Source organism: Stegodyphus dumicola, chromosome 9 (genome assembly GCF_044657685.1).
Source record: "Stegodyphus dumicola isolate Sdum_Otavi_A_Nest chromosome 9, ASM4465768v1".
Lineage (NCBI taxonomy): Eukaryota > Metazoa > Arthropoda > Arachnida > Araneae > Eresidae > Stegodyphus > Stegodyphus dumicola.
Genome location: NC_140776.1, coordinates 12,352,828 through 12,373,039, shown reverse-complemented (window position 1 = coordinate 12,373,039; position 20,212 = coordinate 12,352,828).

The following is a 20,212-nucleotide window of genomic DNA, read 5'->3' as shown; positions in this document are numbered from 1 at the left end:
TTTTAGATCCTCGTCGTCTTTTTACGTTTCGTTGGATATCTAGGACGAACTTTTTTACCTTATTCCTTGCAAACTCTAATATTGAGGTTGGAGAGCCGTCATGGAAAATCAGCCATGACCCTGACGAATCTAAACCGACTCCTTGAAAGCAGAGCTATGTCATGTTTTTTTGATGACAGATTTCCAAGCTCCGAGTGATGAGAAATTTAGAAATTTTGCAGTGTTAACGGAAAGGAGGAGACAGAAACCTGGAGAATGGAAATGAAGCTGAGAAAAAATGCTAACAGCTCAGAAAAAAAGGCTCTTTCCAGGAGGGAGGAGAAGCGCGTATCTAGGTTGAGTGCACAGCACACACGGATCTGAAGTTGGAAACGCGAGGGGTTTAAATAGAGAAGCGAGAGTTTCTTCTAGAAACAATTTTGGATGTCTTGTTGTTTGGATCATCGAGTTGACTGGGAAAAAAAATTCTCAGAGCTCTGGAAAAAATTTCTGAGTAGGAAAAAAAAAAAAAAAAAACTTTTTGTTAATTTTTATCATGTCTTCTAGACATGATAAAAATTAACTGTCCCTCCTTTTTGTCTAGGAAGGTTGTCTCACCATTTCTAAAAATAGATCATGACTCATTCTTGGAATAATTGCCTTGAGAAAAGGTGAGTGATGGTCTATTTTTAGAAAAGGTGAGACATCCTTCCCAGACAAAAAGAAGAGAGAGTTAATTTTTATCATGTCTGTAAGACATGATAAAAATTAACCAAAAGTTTTTTTTTTCAGTCTAATTTAGAGAATTTTTTCTAGCCGACTCGATCGAGAAGACATGACATGACCATTGTTTTTTTTTTAATAATGGACTTTCACCTATCCCTTTCAACCCTCCGAATTTGGCTTTGGATCCGTGTCCTTGCTTCCACATTCAGAGCTCTTTTCTTCAACATTTCGATGCAGGGGAAGAATCAATTCTTTCACGATGTTTAGATATTCTTTCAGAATGCTAGAAAACTCATTCAAAGAAGAAGTATCTAAGGGTGGAGTTGCCGGTTGAGCAAAATTCACGAGTCTTGGAACCGGATTATGCGAATCCGTCTGTATGCCAAACTGTAAAGGTGAACCACCCGCTTTAGGAGAGCAGATAATAGTAAGATCCATCTTTTTTCAATTTTTGATTTGAATATACTTGTTTCTTCTTACTCGGAACATTTTCCTTTTTCTTCCTCCTCATCCAGGCACTGAATTCCAGGTGGAACGGAAGCATTTGTAATAAACTGTTGTTTCTTGGTTCCACACGCCTGACATTTTCCCGTGACCATCGGCCGTCGATTTTTTGACATGCGATAGTGGACGTCGACCGTATCGGTCTTGGCTCGGCATTTCACACACCAAATGGAATACGAAACAGGTTCCGCGTCAGAATGCTCCATTGCAGTAACACACTCTTTATTATTTTCTTCTCTTTCGAGAGAGAGAGATCTTAACCAGAAGTGTAGATATAAAATTTAGGATACGTTTCGGATCCTTCGGCTCTTTTCGCATATCCCACTTCTTCACAGAGGTATTCCGTTTGCTGATCCGCTCTTCGAGGATAAAACTCGTTTCCCCAAGCATCGCGAGCATAACGAATTCGATCGCCGGCCGTTAAACAATATTCGACTCCATCCGCCTTTTTAGGATACATTTCATGCCCCGATTCGTCTTTGGCATAAGGGAATAAAACAGACGTATAAAGCGAATACTCGTCCCCATTTTGAAATTTCGGGTAGTATTCTCGTCCAAAAGACGTTCGGGCATACCGTCGAGGAGCTAAAATGTATTGGTTTCCGTTTAAATCTACCGCGTAATACTCATGACCGCTTTCGTCTCGAGCCAAGATAGGATTTCCTTCAGGATCCGTGACGTATAATTCGTAATGAGGATGTTGGGGTCGGTCGGGTATCGTTCTTTCCCTATGCGTCTACTCGATAAACAGACATGCTTAGTTCTCGTCGCCTGCTCCTTCCTTCCTCCCACTCGAGACCCGTTGAGATGAGGGTATGAGGTTGATATCTATAAAATGGTTTGACCCTTTCAAACTATTCCATTGTTTAAAGACGGGTGGGTTAGGAAAAAAAAATATTAATAAAAGCAAATATCTGAGCGGTTCAACACAACGGGTGAATGGAAAAAGGAATAGTTCTCTCTCTCCACTCACAGGATGGTTTCTTCTTCTTGAACGGCTCACACTCAACTGAAGCGAAACTCGGAACTCGAAATGTTTAAATAGATCATAGAGTCCATTCCAGAAAGAATCCGGAGATGTCTTGTCCAGCCAAGTCGACTAGAAAAAAAATTCTCACAGCTCTGAAAAAAAAAACTTTTGGTTAATTTTAACTGTCCCCTCTTTTTGTCTGGGAAGGATGTCTCACCCATTCGAAAAAAACAAACCATGACTCATTCTTGGAATTGTTGCTATTAGAAAGGGTGAGTGATGGTCTATTTTTAGAAAGAGTGAGACATCCTTCCCAGACAGAAAGGGGGTTCATTAATTTTTATCATGTCTAGAAGACATAATAAAAATTAACCAAAAGTTTTTTTTTTTTTTTTTTTTTTTTTTTTTTTACAGAAATTTTTTCCAGCCCACTCGATCGACAAGACGTCCCCATTTTTATTTAAGAATGGATTCTTGTTTATTTGTGTAAGCATTCCGAGTTTCGTTTTAGATGAGTCTATGTTGTTGAAGAGGAAACATGGGTACCCTCATTTTTTTTTCCTATCTGATTTCTAAGATGAATTCAGTGAGTTCACCTTGACCTTTTCAAATTTTGTTTGTTTACTTTTAGCCCAGAGGTCGACGGATAAATCATTCTGATTTTTTATATATTTTTTTGTGTCCCTCTCTCTCTAAGAAACCTATCTCGTTCCAAGTCTTCTCGAAGTGCTATTGGTTCGTTTCGAGACGAGGTCATTTCACACCCCCCCTCCTCAAAATGTATAGATATAAATTAAAGGAAGTGATTTTCATACACACACTTCACCTTTTTGAGTGGTGTCACGATGAGCCTATCCAGTAGAGAACGTCTTAGGGAAAGAATGCGTGAACAGAAACGACGCTGGCGAAGCAATTCAGCTAATCGAGAGCGAGAACGAATACTTCAAAGGGAACGTTATGCTGTTCTTAAAAAGAACTCCCGACCGCGAAAGAAACATCTTCCTCCCAAGCAGAGGGAAAGCTATACGAATTTGCAGTATAAGGATATGTGGTCCGAAGAAGCCTATCAAAAATGTATTCGACAATGTAATAAAGAGCAATACAATTTCCTGATCTACGTTCTTGTTCGTTTGTAGACCTATTACGCGTTACCTGAATCGAAACGTCCCCCTCCTCTGGATATTATTGTGCAAGGATCTGCCGGAATGGGTAAATCTTTCCTGATCCAAGCTTTATACCAAACTCTGATTCGAACGCCTCTTTTTAGCGAAGCGTGCTCGGTTCTCAAACTCGCACTCAGTGCTCAAGGAGCGGTCTACATTACGGGAGATACTTTGCATCATGCCCTGCGTCTTCAAATGAACGGGACTTTTGTTCGACCTCTGACCCAAGAGACTTTAGACTATTACAGACCCCTGTATGCTCCTTTACGGATGGTGATTCTGGATGACGTTTCCACGATCGGATCCAATTTATTTTCGCGCCTCGACGAGCAACTTCGACAATTGTGTCATGTGCCGGATAAGCCGTTTGGGAATGTGCATATGATTAAATTCGGAGATTTGCAGCAGTTCCAACCGATTCGCGACACGCCCATTTTTTATTCTGAAGGGTGGTGGACGCCTCAATCCACGCTCTACTATGAACTAGTCGAATGTATGCGATTCTCTCTGGATTACGAGGAGAGACTCGATCGTTTAACGAGAAATCACTTTTTAGAACCGGACGATGTGGCATTTTTCCAGTTCAGCGTTCGCAGTTTCGACGAAATTCCTCGCGAAGCCATTATTCTCCGTTTTTCGAGCAAGGATGCAGAGAAATATAGTATGAAACGTCTCCAATCCCGACGGACGTACTGTTCGTGTCTGGCTCGAGACGTGATTTATTCCGAGAGCGAAAAATTGCGGAAGAGGATGATGAAACGGAGTCGACATTTACATCGATCTCAGATGGCGAATCTCGAATCCGTCCTCCATTTACAAAGAGGAGCGCGATATCAATTGACTAAAACGCTCGACAGATCCAAAGGATGGGTGAATGGAGCGATTGGAACACTACACCAAATAGACCAGGACGAAGACGGAGTTGTGACGCGTGTCTGGCTGCAATTTTCCAATAGTCTAGCTCCTATCGATCGCGTCTCCATTCGTATTGACACCTGTTCGACGAAAAGACTCGCATTTTATCGCGAACAGTTTCCTTTGATGTTAGCCGAAGCGATTACGGCTCATAAAGCCCAAGGAGCCACCTTTCCGTCGATCGCAATTTACATGCACGGACCTTTTAATCGATTTCAGCAATATGTCGCTTTTTCTCGAGTGACTCAACCCCAGGGATTGTATATTCTGGACCAGTTTCGTCCGCGCATGAAATTGGCGAGCAAGCAAAAATACGAGGAGGAACTGGAGCGATTGCAAAACATGTCCCGGATTCCGTATGATATATCGGCTCGAAAAGAGAACCAAGATCCGTACGAGTTTCTCATGAACCTTCTTCAATGTGGGAATAGTCTTTCCTTCCATCTTTCCAATAGAAACATCTCCCAAGAAAAAGAAGTCGTCAAACTAGAAGAAAAACCTTCTTTCCATGTAAAACCTGTTATAAAATGTCACTCTTAAATCTTTTTTCAAAAATTCAATAAAAAGAAATATTCTCCGTCCCCTCCATTCTTTCAAAGCTTCACAAAACGCTCAACAATGTCCACACAATGGGAAGAGAAAAATCGATCTCAACGGTCCACACAACATGTTGACTCCTCAAAATATGTCTCTCCCAAGTGACAGGATGCTTCTTCTTCTTCAACGGCTGACACTCATCTAAAGCCAAACTGGGAATGCTTAAATAGATAAGCGAGAGTTTATTCTTAAAAAAAATGGCGCTGTCTTGTCAATGGAGAATCGAGTCGGCTGGGAAAAAATATTGAGAGCCGGGGAAAAAAAATTCTCTAACTCTAAAAAAAAAAAAAAAAAACTTTTGGTTAAAGACATGATAAAAATTAACTCTACCCTCCTTTTGTCTGGGAATGTTGTCTCTCCGTTTCTAAAAATAGACCAGAACCCATTCTTGGAATTTTATTCTTTTTAGAAAGGATGAGTGATGGTCTATTTTTAGAAACGGTGAGACAACATTCCCAGACAAAAGGGGAAGGTAGTTAATTTTTATCATGTCTAAAGACATGATAAAAATTAACAAAAAGTTTTTTTTTTTTTTTTTTTTTTTTTTTTTTTTTTTTTTTTTTAAGTTAGAAAATTTTTTTCCTGGCTCTTAAAATATTTTCCCAGCCGACTCGATTCTCCAATTGACGACACAGCGTCATTTTTTTAAGAATGGACTCTCGTTTATCTATTTAAACATTTCGAGTGTCACTTCAGATGAATGTCAGCCGTTTAGGAAGAAAAACGCAGATTCCCATTTTCTCATTTCCTTCAGAGAGAGAGGCCTAGATTTTCGAGACTCGATGACTTTTCAAGCATTTTTTGTTTAAGCTATTCGACTTCATATTTGTCTGACGTTCAAGAGTATGATCTCTCGTGGATGGATCTCTTCCACCTCATTTTCTTTCCAGTCGATTTAGAAGGGGGAGGGGAGATTTTTTTCCCTCGCGGTCTCCTGAATACCGTTCAAAGAGTCTATGGAGAAATTATATGGTCAGAGTCACGGATTTCCAGGGCAATCTGCTTCTCAGCTTAAAAAAAGGATCTCTCTTTCCCAGTCTGTCTTCGATTGCCTCGTTAACTGTGAAACCCATCGCTTTTCCGATTTCATGGTTCTCCCAGTATAATCAGACAGTCGGTCACAAAAGTATTCGAACACCGGTACCCTATCAGAAAATGACAAGACGGCGTTTTTTTTTCTTTTTTCCTCTGTGTGTCGTGTTATTCCATCCTAGGTTTTCTTCTCCCCCCCCATCTTGGAAAAAACTGGAAAAAATTGGTCACGATCTCTTTTTGAATGGGGAGATGCTATTTTGAGAAAAAGCTGACGACCCTATCTTGGAGAATGAACATGACCGCTCTACACACCCTTTCACTCTCTCTCTCTCTCTTTGAATTGGGAAGCCATTTTGGGAAAAAGCAGACGACCCTATCTTGGAGAATGGAAATGAACGCCTCTCCCTCTCTCTTTGAAATGGAAAGCCATTTTGGGACCCTCTATTCTTGGGGAGGGAGAAAACTGAAATCTGCACTTTGCTGTCTCTGAATGCGGAAAGCCCTTTTGGGAAAAGCGGACCCTCTTCTTCTGATCTTGGAGAACTGGAAATGAACGCTCTACACGATCTCTCTTTGAATTCAGAAGGTATTTTGGAACCTTCTAATGTTGGAAAACTGAAATGAACGCTCTACGCATTTTCTCTCTCTCTCTCTCTCTCTCTTTGACATGAGTAGCCATTTTGGAGGATTCTCCACCACCATCCTAACCTTGAAAAACTGAAATGAACGCTCTACACCTTCTCTCTCTCTCTCTCTCTCTTTCTCTGAAATGGGTAGTCATTTGAAAACTCCCTAACTTTGGAAAAAACAGAAATGAACGCTATACACCATCTCTCTTTGAAAATGGGGGGTGTCATTTTGAGACCTCCCTCCCCTAAACTTGAAAAAAAACTGAAATGAACGCTCTACACTTTCTCTCTTTGGACATGGGTAGCCCTTTGGGGACCCTCTCCTCTTGGTAGAAAAAAAAAGAACTGAAGTGAAGGCTCTACACAATCTCTCTTGGAATGGGATCCATATTTCGGGAAACGTGGATCACCTCATGCTGGAAAACTGAAGTGAACCACCAAGATTGGACTCTATATAATATTTTTTTTAAATTGACATCATGACCCTCCTCCAATTTGTTATTAAAAAAAATTGTTTTTTTGTTTTGGTTTTTATCCCATTTCCGATGTGATTTCAGAAATGCAATTCCATAACAGTTCAATTTCATTCGAGGTTAAATGATCTAAACAGTCTTTGACCCACCCATCCGTATGATTATTTTCTTCTCCTTCCTGTTGCATCAAATTTTGTAAGTCCATATAATCATTCCATACGGAAGGGCTGGATCCTCACAAGGCTGTCTTGAAACACTTGGAGTCTCTTTGGGATGAGTGGAGGGATCTAGGATGTCTGGACCCGGCTGTGATTCTACCTCCATGATTTCTGGACCCGTTGGAACTTGTGAACCCGGCTGTGATTCTGCCTCCATGATTTCTGGACCCGTTGGAAGTTGTGGACCCGGCTGACATTCTACCTCTACGATGTCGGGACTTTTTGAAGCTTGTGGACCCGTTTGACATTCTACCTCTACGATGTCGGGACAGGTTGGAGGAGAAGAAGAAGAAGAAGAGGATACTGGAAGAGGTTCTGTCTGTGAGGAGTCCGAAAGAGGCTGCCTGTTTGAACAAGTCGGGGAAGAAGAAGAAGAAGCTTCTGGATTCTGAAGCGGATCTTGCACGCCAGGTAGGTTCCGGTAAGTCGACCGTTTTTTAAGAGGTAATTTTTTTTCTTCCTCCTCATCTTCAATCGTGATGACTTCAATTTCATTCCGTTGCCGGGTCGATTTTGTTTCGGGCCATGACGGTTTGGTCCAGCTCCTCTTATCATCTAAGGAAGGGATGGGTAAAGGTGGCGGAGGGTTTTCTTCTTTTTCTTGAAACACCATCGGCGATTGGAAAGAAATCTCCTTTTTCAATTGTTTCCAAAGCGAGTACGAGCACCGATCGACGAGAAAGAGAATCTTCTGGGTTGTGACGATGAGATATTGCGTTTTCGGGGGAACGACATAGTTTTGAAAAGGTCTTAGAATATATTTCTTATATTTCATCCTGTCGCTGACTTTAAAACTTCTTTCCTTCAGATTGGGGGACGATGATTCGTAATAGGCGAGAGGAGCGGCTGTGGTCTGAACAATATGAATTTCGTCCTCAGCCGTCGTTCTCACTCCAAACGTAAAATATCGTTCGTTTCGTGAGAAAAATATTCTTCCACCGAAAACTCGTGCGCGGATCCGTATATCGCCGGTCTGTTTGAATGGGCCGTCTCAACGCTCGATCCATCCGATTCCAAGAGAAGGGAGATTCCTCTTTCGTTTGTTGCGATTCGAATAAATTTCTGTATATATTCTGAACGAGCAGGTTGGAGGATTCGACATCTTGGTTGAAAGAAACGATCGCTTGATGAGGTGGTAAATGCGGAATAAATGTCGCACAATGACACGCCAAAAAAATTTTCAAGTTGGAGATTTGCTTTAGCGTCTTCAAATCCTCCCCGTTCGAAATCCGTTGAGTTGGAAAAACGTCTAATAGCGAAATGGCTCCCAATGGAAAAGAAATGATCTCGCCCAGTACTCTCGCCTTTTTATATATAGACACACACAGACACACATAGAGGCTCTATGACGTCCGTTTTATTTGTTTTTTTTGTTTCTCTCTCTCTCTTCTTTCCAAGAAATCTTATCTCCATGACCTCTTTTTCTTTTCTTAAAAGATGAATGTGTGTGGGAATGAGGAAGTGAAAGTAATAATTTAATAAACAAAAAATTATCCAACCATGACCTTTTTTTTCAAAGTCAACCGTTCCAATCCAAGGACGTCCAGAGATAGAGGAAGCAAGGAGAGAGGAGGAGGGAAGGGAAGGTCACACTCTCTTTCTCTTTATAAATAAAAGGGGAGAGCCCCAAAGTCGTATTTTTGTCCAAGTGGATCATGAGGAGGCATCCCCAGCTCACTACGTGTATTCCTTTCAAATATAAATATGTTGATCTTTCCTTTTATATCATCCAAGGAGTCGTTTACTTGAAAGCCTCCGATTTTTCAAAATGTGCGGGTTATCATACCGTGGGGAGTTGTCAAAAGATGCGGGACGAATTTTTGTCCGACGAAAACGTGTTGATGGCTCGTGACATTCCACCTTTGGATGCACAAATTTTGTTAATGAAACGAACCAAATATTTTTACACGTCCCACTTTCTAACCGTCTCGCAAATGAATAGGATTATGGATCGTCTTGAGAAGACAAAAGGGATTCTCGTTCATTTTAGTGAATGGTTGCACAAATGTCTGCACGAACCTCTCTCGATCGAGAAGACTGGGAAGAATACCTATTATATTCTTCTCGAGGACTCTCCTCCTTCGTCTCATCTTAAGAAGGCTACGACTTTTGAAAAAATCCTCGAGCAAGAAAAAATAGAATGGTGGAACAACTACCCCATCCCTCTCCCCGAGCATCAAGAGGAGCCTGTTCAGAAGAAAAAGAAAAAACCTTTCCAAAAGCCTATCCTCATCCTCCTCGATAATGATGGGGATGAGGAGAAGCCTGTTCAGATTCCTCTCCGTTTGTCAAAACCCGTCGAGGATGAAAAACCTCTCTTTTTCTCAAGACCCCTTGAGGAAGAGAGACCCCTCGAGAAGGAGAGATCTCTCCCATTGTCAAACCTCCTCGAAGATGAAAAACCTCTCCCTTTCTCAAGACCCCTCGAGAAGGAGGGACCTCTTCCTTTATCAAACCCCCTCAAAGATGAAAAACCTCTCCATTTATCAAGACCCCTCGAAAATGAGGGACCTCTCGATTTGTCAAAACCCCTCGAGGATAAGGGAACCAAAACTTCTCTCTCTTTCGAAGAGGAGGGACCTCTCAATTTGTCAAGACCCCTCGAGAATAAGGGAACCGAAAATCCTCTCTCTTTCTCAAGACTTCTCGAGGAGGAGGAGGAGAGACCGCTCCATGTCTCAAGACAGGACCCCCCCTCTATCTCTTGAGGATCCGAGGGAAACGATTCCTATTGAAAAACCATCTATCGACGATCCCCAGAAAAGGTCTTCGGAGGAGATTAGACTTCCATGTAGAAAACGAATCTGCCACAATCATCATCATAATAATAATAATAATAATATACCCCCCTCTCAACAACAGAATCCTACAACATTTGCAGATAAATGCATTCAAACCAATCCCTTTATAGTAACCCTTTTGATTGGAGAACCCGTGCATTAGCCTCGAAAAAAAATGAGATTCTAGACTGTTTCTATGACAAGAATGTTAAGCCAATAGATAGGTCTAGCTCAGAATTTTTCTTTTTAAAAGAAAATAAATAAATAAATAACCCAAAGACTATTCGTAAATATAAATGGTAAAGTCTTGAGTCGGCTGGAAAAAAATTTTCAGAGCTGAGAAAAATTCTCCAACTCAGGAAAAAAAAAAAAAAAAATGTTTGTTAATTTTTATCATGTCTTAGACATGATAAAAATTAACGACCCCCTTCCCTTTTCGTCTGGGAATGTTCTCTCACTCTTTTGAAAAACAAATCGTGATTCATTCATGGAATGATTGCCATTAGCGAAAGGATGAGTCATGGTCTATTTTTAGAAAGGGTGAGACATCCTTCCCAGACAAAAAGGGAGGGTCATTAATTTTTATCATGTCTAAGACATGATAAAAATTAACCAAAAGTTTTTTTTTTTTTTTCATTAGAGAATTTTATCTCAGGTCTGAGAAATTTTTTTCTCCCAGCCAATTCGAGACTTTACCATTTTTTTTAAGAATGATTTTTCCCTGATCTATTATTTCAAAATTCCAAGTTTCGCTTCAGAACCATCTGTGCTGTTGAAGAAGTAACGTGATATATGTATTTTTTAATGAGTTCTCTCAAGATTGAATTGTGCAGGATCGACCTTGCGAATTTCTTCTCTGTGTCTTTAAATAATAATGATACCGAACCGCTTTTTGTAGAGCGCAGTGGAAAAAACCTTTTGTATGGTTAGGACAATTCATGTGTTCGATCCCATTGTATTTGAGAATCTCTTGCGTCGATCCCGAAATGCAATAAATGGATCTTTGCAACCATTTCTCTAAAAACCGCCGTTTCATTTCTCCTCGCACCCAAATCATGGAAAAGGGTTCCGTCAACATCGTTAACACCCATGGAAAATAACTGTACGGAATTTCTCCTTCGTACCACGACAAGCTGTGATAATAATCACTCGCCCACACAGCGGTTCGTTTTTCTTTTTCGGTGAGCATTTGCCATGGAAACGGGGGTTTAAAAACAAATATCCCTCGAGAAGTACCGTCCAATGTGACGTAAGCCAATTCTTTCACAATAAAGGCTCCTTGAGAATCGTAGAAACCTTCAAAGTCGAGCACGAGTTCCATGTTTTTTATTTCTTTTTCTTTCCAAGGTTACCTTTATTATTATTATTATTATGGATGTGTATTGAGATACGCACGATATTATTCAAAAAACAAGTATATATACGAATGTGAACTTTCCCAGAATTCATACGACCTGTCACGTGCAACTTTCTCTCTCTCTATAAAAGAGGAGACGGCGAGAGAACGCTATCCATTTTTTCCTTCAGAACACACAGTGAGAGAGAGAGAGAGAGAATTTTGTTTTTTTTTTTCTCAATTGAAAAAGATAGACATTTTGAGTGCCAAACCTCTCAAAGATTCCTACATTGTTCTGGACATGGAATACTTTCACTGTTATGATCCAAAGACGGGAGATATATGTTTCATCTTGAAAGAACTGGGCTACATCACTTGCGATTTAACCTTATGCGGATCCATGATTTTTCTCCCTCCTGTCCATTACGTCCGCAATTATCGTCCCGCAATCAAGCTGTGGTCAACCAGACTACAAATAATCGACACGGCCTGCAATGGATCGAGGGTCGTCTTTCCTACGAGCATCTTCCTACGATCCTGAAAATACTGACCGAAAATGTGGAGACGATCTACGTCAATGGATACGATAAAGCCGAATTTTTCAGCAAGCTCTGCCAGCGATCCGTTTACGAGTTTTACATCCCAGGGAAAACCGAGTGGCGGAACAAGTCGAAATGCACGCGACACCAATATTTCCAAAAGATGATTCATTGTGCCGAGAACAACGTGAGAAATTTTCGATACCATTTGATGGAGGGTAGTTACGTTTTTCGGAAATTACAATGTTACCCCTCCGAGAGCAAAGCTGTCGAAGACGAAGAGGAGGCGGAAGAATCTCCCCAGGAGAACTCGTGCGACGATGAGGAGGAGGAGGAGGATGAACTTTCTAATAATAATAAATGTCTAAGTTGGGATGCTTTAGAGACCCAAGAATATTGGTCTCAACACTTATCTCACCTAGACCTGAAAGAGGATCCTCAAGTGTACTCTTTGTGGTCCTCTTCTAAAATTTGGTCTTGGAGAGAACCCTTGAATGTTCATGAATGAAATGGTATGTAAATCCCTAGAGAAAAAATAAAAAAAAGTTCCTTTTTTTTGTAATATGTTGATTTCTTTCCAATCCCATTTCTTTTCCATAACTCCACCCCAATCGACGAGAAGAAGAAGAATTTTCCAAGTTACACAAGACGAATCTTCCAAGTTACACAAGACGTAGAAAGATTTCACAAGGATTTATAAATCACACGCTCCCACATGATATATGTATAGAGAGAAAAAGACCCTCTGTTCTCTAGCCAATACGTCAAGGCTTTCCTAAACTAAGAGAGACCATGGGTACCGAGGAAACCTTAGCAGAGCAAGTGGAAAGACTTTCAAAGAGATTAGAAGAGTTAAGACGGGATAGATTTACAGTTCCGCCGACTAAAGAGGAAACTATCATCTATTTCAACAAACCGCTGTACTTTCATCCCCTACCCCAAAGAACGAGACGAGTGGACTCGCCGTTGAACAGTTCCAATGAGAAACAAAATGTCACTTATTTGAATAGCCAATTTCAACACATGAATATTTCATAAGTATTTTTTTGTTTTTTTCCCTAAAGCGTAGGGAAATCGGATCAGTAGTTTTTCCCTTTTCATCGTCGAAAAAGATTGGGAGGAAAAATCTTTCTCAACTCTCTCAGAAAAATTTTTCAAACTTTAAAAAAAAAAAAAAAAAAAAAAAAAAAAACTTTTTGTTAATTTTTATTATGTGTTAGACATGATAAAAATTAACTCTACCCCCCTTTTGTATGGGAATGTTGTCTCACACTTTCTAAAAATAGACCATCACTCCTCCTTTCCTAAAGAATAGAGTTCCAAGAATGGGATCTGGTCTTTTTTTAGAAACGGTGAGACCCTATTCCCAGACAAAAGGCGGGTAGAGTTAATTTTTATCATGTCTAAAGTTCAGGGTCCATCCATCTTCTTATGTGAAACGGTGACCCTGACGAGATCGAGATAAACAAGTCCTATGAGTTGTTTTGTAATCTTGACGCGATCCAAGAAAGACTTTTTATTTTTTTTTTTTGAAATAGGCGGGGGGTGGGGAGAGAAAATGTTCTCACGACCCTCAGATATCTTTTCATAAATATATTTTTTATCAAAGTGTTTCTTTCATTCCGATCCTTTTAAGAGGTTGGAATGACCCTGACATTTAGATGGGGTCGCGATCCCGACAGATGTCGCGCGAGTATAAAAGCGTGTGTCCTCCGCGAGATTTCTTCAGAGAACAGAAGAAGACGTGAACTGAGCTGGTAAGTCCCTTTGGTCCTATGAATATGGTTATCTATAAAATCGATTTGATTCTTTGTTTTTTTAATAATCATAATAATCATAACTTCATTTAAAAAGACCTTTGAAACTTTGAAACTTCTTAACCCTTTGAAAAGAAAAATGTCTCTTTCAAGACGACGACTCTAAAACGTTTTATTGTTTTTTTTTTCCCTTTCTAGATCTTCCCTGTTATACATATATACCTTTTCGACTCTTTTTTTGCTCCTGTTTGTGGAAGACATCACCGTATTCATCGCCATGGCGTGTTCAGAAAACTTTATCGTGCTCGATCTAGAGGGTTTCCAGTCCTACAACCACAAGAAGGGTGAATTTACCTACGTTTTAAAAGAATTGGGCTATGCGACAAAAGATTTTTTGACCGTGGGATCGTTGACGTTTGCTCCTCCTCAACCCTTCCACCAACTGAGTGACAAAAACCAAAAGACGAATGCCTGGCTGACGAGAAACCGGCACGGACTTCGTTGGAACGAGGGTCATATTCCCTACAACCATTTAGGACGCATTCTCCAATCGCTCACTCACAGCTTCTCCACGATTTATGTGGTGGGATGCCAGAAAGCTAAATTCTTTGCTAAAGCCTTGGATTATCAAAAACCCGTGACGGAAATTTATGTGCCAGATGGAATCATTTGGAAGTATCGGGAAAAATGTGCATGACATCATCAAAGGAGGAAATATTTCCATTGTGCCGAAAACAAAGTGCGCAACTATCGATGGCATATTACGGAAGGAGATTTTCATATCAATCACGTCTATCCAGGCGGAACGGAGAAAGAGGAGAGGATTCAGGAGGAAGCAGACAATCCTCTGTAAGCTTTTGATAAGGCCTACGATCAGTTAGAGAAGGATCCGTCCCCAAAAGCGTACGATGACCTCATCCAGAAATGGGATAATCTGTCCTGTTTCCAAGTGATGGAACATCCGGATGAGCATACGCCTTTCCACTTGATGGGCTCTTCTTCTTCTTTGTCGTCAACTTCCTCCAATAACTCGAGGAAGACGGAGGGTTGGGGAGACATACCTGAAAATATTCCCCATTAAGATCCAGCAGCCTGTTGGGACGAACCTTCCAAAGAATCTCATGAGACCCCCAAAATATCTTCAGAGGATCCAAAGACAAAATCCACTAAGTGTTGGGACGTTGAACGGACGACTCATGCTCCAAAATCCACTAAGACTATGTCCACTGAGTGTTGGGACAATGAACAGACGACTCATGCTCCAAAATCTACTGAGACTATGTCCACTGAATGTTGGGACAATGAACTGACGACCCATGCTCCAAAATCTACTGAGACTATGTCCACTGAGTGTTGGGACGATGAAACCGAAAAGACGACAGAGAATTGGGATGACCGTTCTCAAAAGTATTTGAATTGATATATACATAAACTCAGGAGAAAAAATAAAGAAAGGATTTTTAGAAATAAGTAGGGAAAGGTTCTCCGCTTTCCCTATATTTATGGAAATGGACTGAGAAGAGAGAGAGAGACGAATCAGGAGACCAAAAAAATGGGTCTTGGAAGGAATGAGTGCAAATGCATTCGATTCCTTCCGAGACCCATTTTTTTGGGTCCCTCTCTCATCCAATCTTGGAAAAGAACTTTGTCCTATTTTTCTAGGTCCATTCAAAAAGAAATGAATCTATCCATAAATTTTCTTAAAAGAAAAAAACAGAAAGATCCTTTACCTCTTGACGGTCCAAAGTCGAGAATCTTGGAAAACGTTATCCACTCTCCATCCAGTCAAGCTTCTCTGTAGAAAATCTAGTAGGTGCATCTGCATTCTTGAACACCCGGCAGTTATTATTGGACGCGAAACGTCGAATGCTGAAATAGTTAACAGTGAGCCCATTCTTAAAGAAACGGGGATGTTTTATTCATCCAGTCGAGTGCGGAAAAATTTCTGAGAGCCGGAGAAAAATTTCTCTGTTTGAAAAAAAAAAAAAAAAAATACCCCCTTTTAGTCTGAAAATTGATGTCTTCAATTTTTCAAAAATTGAAGACATCAATTTTCAAATTTTCAGACTAAAAAGGGGGGTAATTTATTTTTCTAATTGCATCCAATGTAAGATCCAAGTCACGGTTTGTGTTTTCAAAAAATTGAAAACATCAATTTTTAGACTAAAAGGTTTTTTTTTTTTTTTTTTTTTTTTTTTTTTTTTTTTTTTTCATATCTAACTTTGAGCCACAGAAATTTTTTCCGGCTCTCAGAAACTTTTCCCAGCCGACTCGATGTGAATAAAACTTTACTGTTTTTTAAGAATGTTATTTAATGGATCGATTTCAACCTATCGAGTTTCGCTTGAGTTCCGGCCGTGCTGTGGGCCGACCTGGATACAAGTTTTCCCCTTTTGGAATAGAACAAAACTTTACTGTTTTTTAAGAATGTTATTTAGTGGATCGATTTCAACCTATCGAGTTTCGCTTGAGTTCCGGCCGTGCTGTGGGCCCACCTGGATACATGTTTTCCCCTTTTGGAATAGAATTTCCGTCAAGGTAGGCTACTTTTCCTCTTTTTGCATTTTTCATGTCATTTCATTTGTATTACAATATACTGAATACGGGCGTTCGAACTGATTTCTAGGCTATTTCTATACAAATGGAGCTCGATCCAAGAAACAAATGATGTCTTTTTTTTATTTTGTGGACTGCTAATTTGTATTGGAATATACTGAAAACGGGTGTTTGAGTCGGTTTTCAGTATATTTCAATACAAATAGAGCTCGATCCAAGAAAAAAATGATGTCTTTTTTTTATTTTGAGGACTGCTAATTTGTATTGGAATATACTGAAAACGGGTGTTTGAGTCGGTTTTCAGTATATTTCAATACAAATGGAGCTCGATCCAAGAAAGAAATGATGTCTTTTTTTTTTATTTTGTGGACTGCCAATTTGTATTGGAATATACTGAAAACGGGCGTTCAGGTTGGTTTTCAGTATATTCCAATACAAATGGAGCTCCATCCAAGGAAAAAAATGATGTCTTTTTTTATTTTGTGGACAACCAATTTTGTATTGAAATATACTGAAAACGGGCGTTTACGTCGGTTTTCAGTATATTTCAATACAAATGGAGGTCGATCCAAGAAAGAAATGATGTCTTTTTTTTTATTTTGTGGACTGCCAATTTGTATTGGAATATACTGAAAACGGGTGTTTGAGTCGGTTTTCAGTATATTTCAATACAAATAGAGCTCGATCCAAGAAAGAAATGATGTCTTTTTTTTATTTTGTGGACAACCAATTTTGTATTGGAATATACTGAAAACTGGCGTTCACGTCGGTTTTCAGTATATTCCAATACAAGTGGAGCTCGATCCAAGAAAAAAATTATATCTTTTTTTTATTTTGTGGACAGCCAATTTTGCATTGGAATATACTGAAAACGGGCGTTCACGTTGGTTTTCAGTATATTCCAATACAAATGCAGCTCCATCCAAGGAAAAAAATAATGTCTTTTTTTTATGTTGTGGACTGCCCTATTTTGTATTGGAATATACTGAAAACGGGCGTTCGAGTCGGTTTTCAGTATATTCAAATACAAATGGAGCTCCATCCAAGAAAAAAATGATGTCTTTTTTTTATGTTGTGGACTGCCCTATTTTGTATGGGAATATACTGAAAACGGGCGTTCGAGTCCTTTTTCAGACTATTTCTATACACATTCCACTATATCAAAATGACGTCATCGTTGAGTCCAAACAGAGTCGTCCCCGGACAGAGTCGTCTCCGGACAAAGTCGTCCCCGGACAATTTTATACCGAATTTGTATAGAGATATACTGAAAATGGGCTTGAGGGCCGCTTTCTGGTATATTCCTATATACATTCGGTTGCATTCAGAAACAAAAAGAATGTCTTTTTGAATGGACAGGATGACTATGGAAACCGGATCTCTCTCTCTCTCTCCCAAGATTGGATGAGAGAGCGGCCCCTATTTGTATTGCAATATACTGAAAACGGGCTTTCAAGTCAGTTTCTAGACTATTTCTATACAAATGGAGCTCTATTTACGAAAAAAATAATGTCTTTTTTATTGTGTGGACAGCCCTATTTGTATTGCAATATACTGAAAACAGGCGTTCGAGTCGGTTTCTAAACTCTTCCTATACAAATTTCACCATCTATATAGAGATGATGTCCATGTTGAAATTATTTCTTTTTCCCTCCGATGGATTCATTTTTTCTTTTATTTTTTATCGTCTGTCGCCGACTAGGTCACGTGACTGGCGGCAGAGAAGGAATGTAATACACTTCTCTTTTAGTTAGCTTGAGGGCGACGCCTTAAAATGATCTGTTCTTGGCCGCATAGCGGTAATTGTTCTTGATAAACGAATATTGGCCCTATGATGGGAAAATTTATAATATATGTATGATTGTGCTTTCAATAATGTAAATAATGTACATAAGCTCTTCATTAAATGTTTTATTTTTATATAAAAAAATAGAAGCGTGAATTCGTGAGCATAAACTTGACAATTTTTATACACATGTATTTTGGTGCCGAAATTCCCGGACCTTTAGATACTTTAAAGTCGAAACTGAATATAGTTGAATATAGTTCTATGCTGGAATAATGGAAGGATACCTGAAAATATCAGGTAAGCCATTTTCTTTCATTCTTGAAGTATTCAACCTTGAAAAATAATGATTGAGTTGAATAAAAGTATTGAATATTTATGTTGTTTTATTGAAATATTACTTGAAAGAATAATATTTCATTGATGCTTAAAAAAATAATTTATCTTAATCGAAGGAAATTTGTGGACTATAAATATATTGTTTTTAAAGGAAGTGCTTAAAATATTGAAATACTGTACTTTAATTTTTGTTACAATTATTTGTTGAATTTTATAAGGTTATATTCCATTACTTGAAATATGGAAAATATAGACAAATTAAAGTCGAAAAGAGCTGCTATCAGATCTGCAATCACTAAACAAATAAATAAAGCAGAAGATTTGCTGGTAGCAGCGATTGAAAGAACTGACACAGATTCCTTGTTAGAGTGTCAGGATATTTTGTCAGAAAAAGAAAATTCTTTAAATGAAATTGATAAAGAGATAGATAAATTGATTGAAGATAAAGCTGAATATGAAAAAGAATTAAAATCGGTTGAAGAATACTCTCATAAAATTTTGAGTATGAAATCCAAAATTAAGAATAGGTTAAGAAAATGTAAAGCAGATACCGAAGTTAACGTAGTTCAAAATGTACCTGTAACTCCTGTAAACGAAAGTAAATTTGTTGCGGCAGTTAAGTTGCCGAAATTAAATATTGAAAAATTCTCTGGTGATCCCAATACTTATTTAGAATTTATTAACTGTTTCAAGAATGCTCTGAAATCACATCGGAAATGGGATAAAAACCAAAACAAAAAAAACAATTTTTTTTAATAACAAATTGGAGGAGGGTCATGATGTCAATTAAAAAAAATATTGTATAGAGTCCAATCTTGGTGGTTCACTTCAGTTTTCCAGCATGAGGTGATCCACGTTTCCCGAAATATGGATCCCATTCCAAGAGAGATTTTGTAGAGCCTTCACTTCAGTTCTTTTTTTTTCTACCAAGAGGAGAGGGTCCCCAAAGGGCTACCCATGTCCAAAGAGAGAAAGTGTAGAGCGTTCATTTCAGTTTTTTTTTTCAAGTTTAGGGGAGGGAGGTCTCAAAATGACACCCCCCATTTTCAAAGAGAGATGGTGTATAGCGTTCATTTCTGTTTTTTCCAAAGTTAGGGAGTTTTCAAATGACTACCCATTTCAGAGAAAGAGAGAGAGAGAGAGAGAAGGTGTAGAGCGTTCATTTCAGTTTTTCAAGGTTAGGATGGTGGTGGAGAATCCTCCAAAATGGCTACTCATGTCAAAGAGAGAGAGAGAGAGAGAGAAAATGCGTAGAGCGTTCATTTCAGTTTTCCAACATTAGAAGGTTCCAAAATACCTTCTGAATTCAAAGAGAGATCGTGTAGAGCGTTCATTTCCAGTTCTCCAAGATCAGAAGAAGAGGGTCCGCTTTTCCCAAAAGGGCTTTCCGCATTCAGAGACAGCAAAGTGCAGATTTCAGTTTTCTCCCTCCCCAAGAATAGAGGGTCCCAAAATGGCTTTCCATTTCAAAGAGAGAGGGAGAGGCGTTCATTTCCATTCTCCAAGATAGGGTCGTCTGCTTTTTCCCAAAATGGCTTCCCAATTCAAAGAGAGAGAGAGAGAGTGAAAGGGTGTGTAGAGCGGTCATGTTCATTCTCCAAGATAGGGTCGTCAGCTTTTTCTCAAAATAGCATCTCCCCATTCAAAAAGAGATCGTGACCAATTTTTTCCAGTTTTTTCCAAGATGGGGGGGAGAAGAAAACCTAGGATGGAATAACACGACACACAGAGGAAAAAAGAAAAAAAAACGCCGTCTTGTCATTTTCTGATAGGGTACCGGTGTTCGAATACTTTTGTGACCGACTGTACCCCTAGACAATGGGAAATCACGTGTCACATAGGAATGTCAGAAACGTTTTCTTTGTGCGGTAATGACAACACAAAACTGAAGAAAGAAAGGACACGAACGG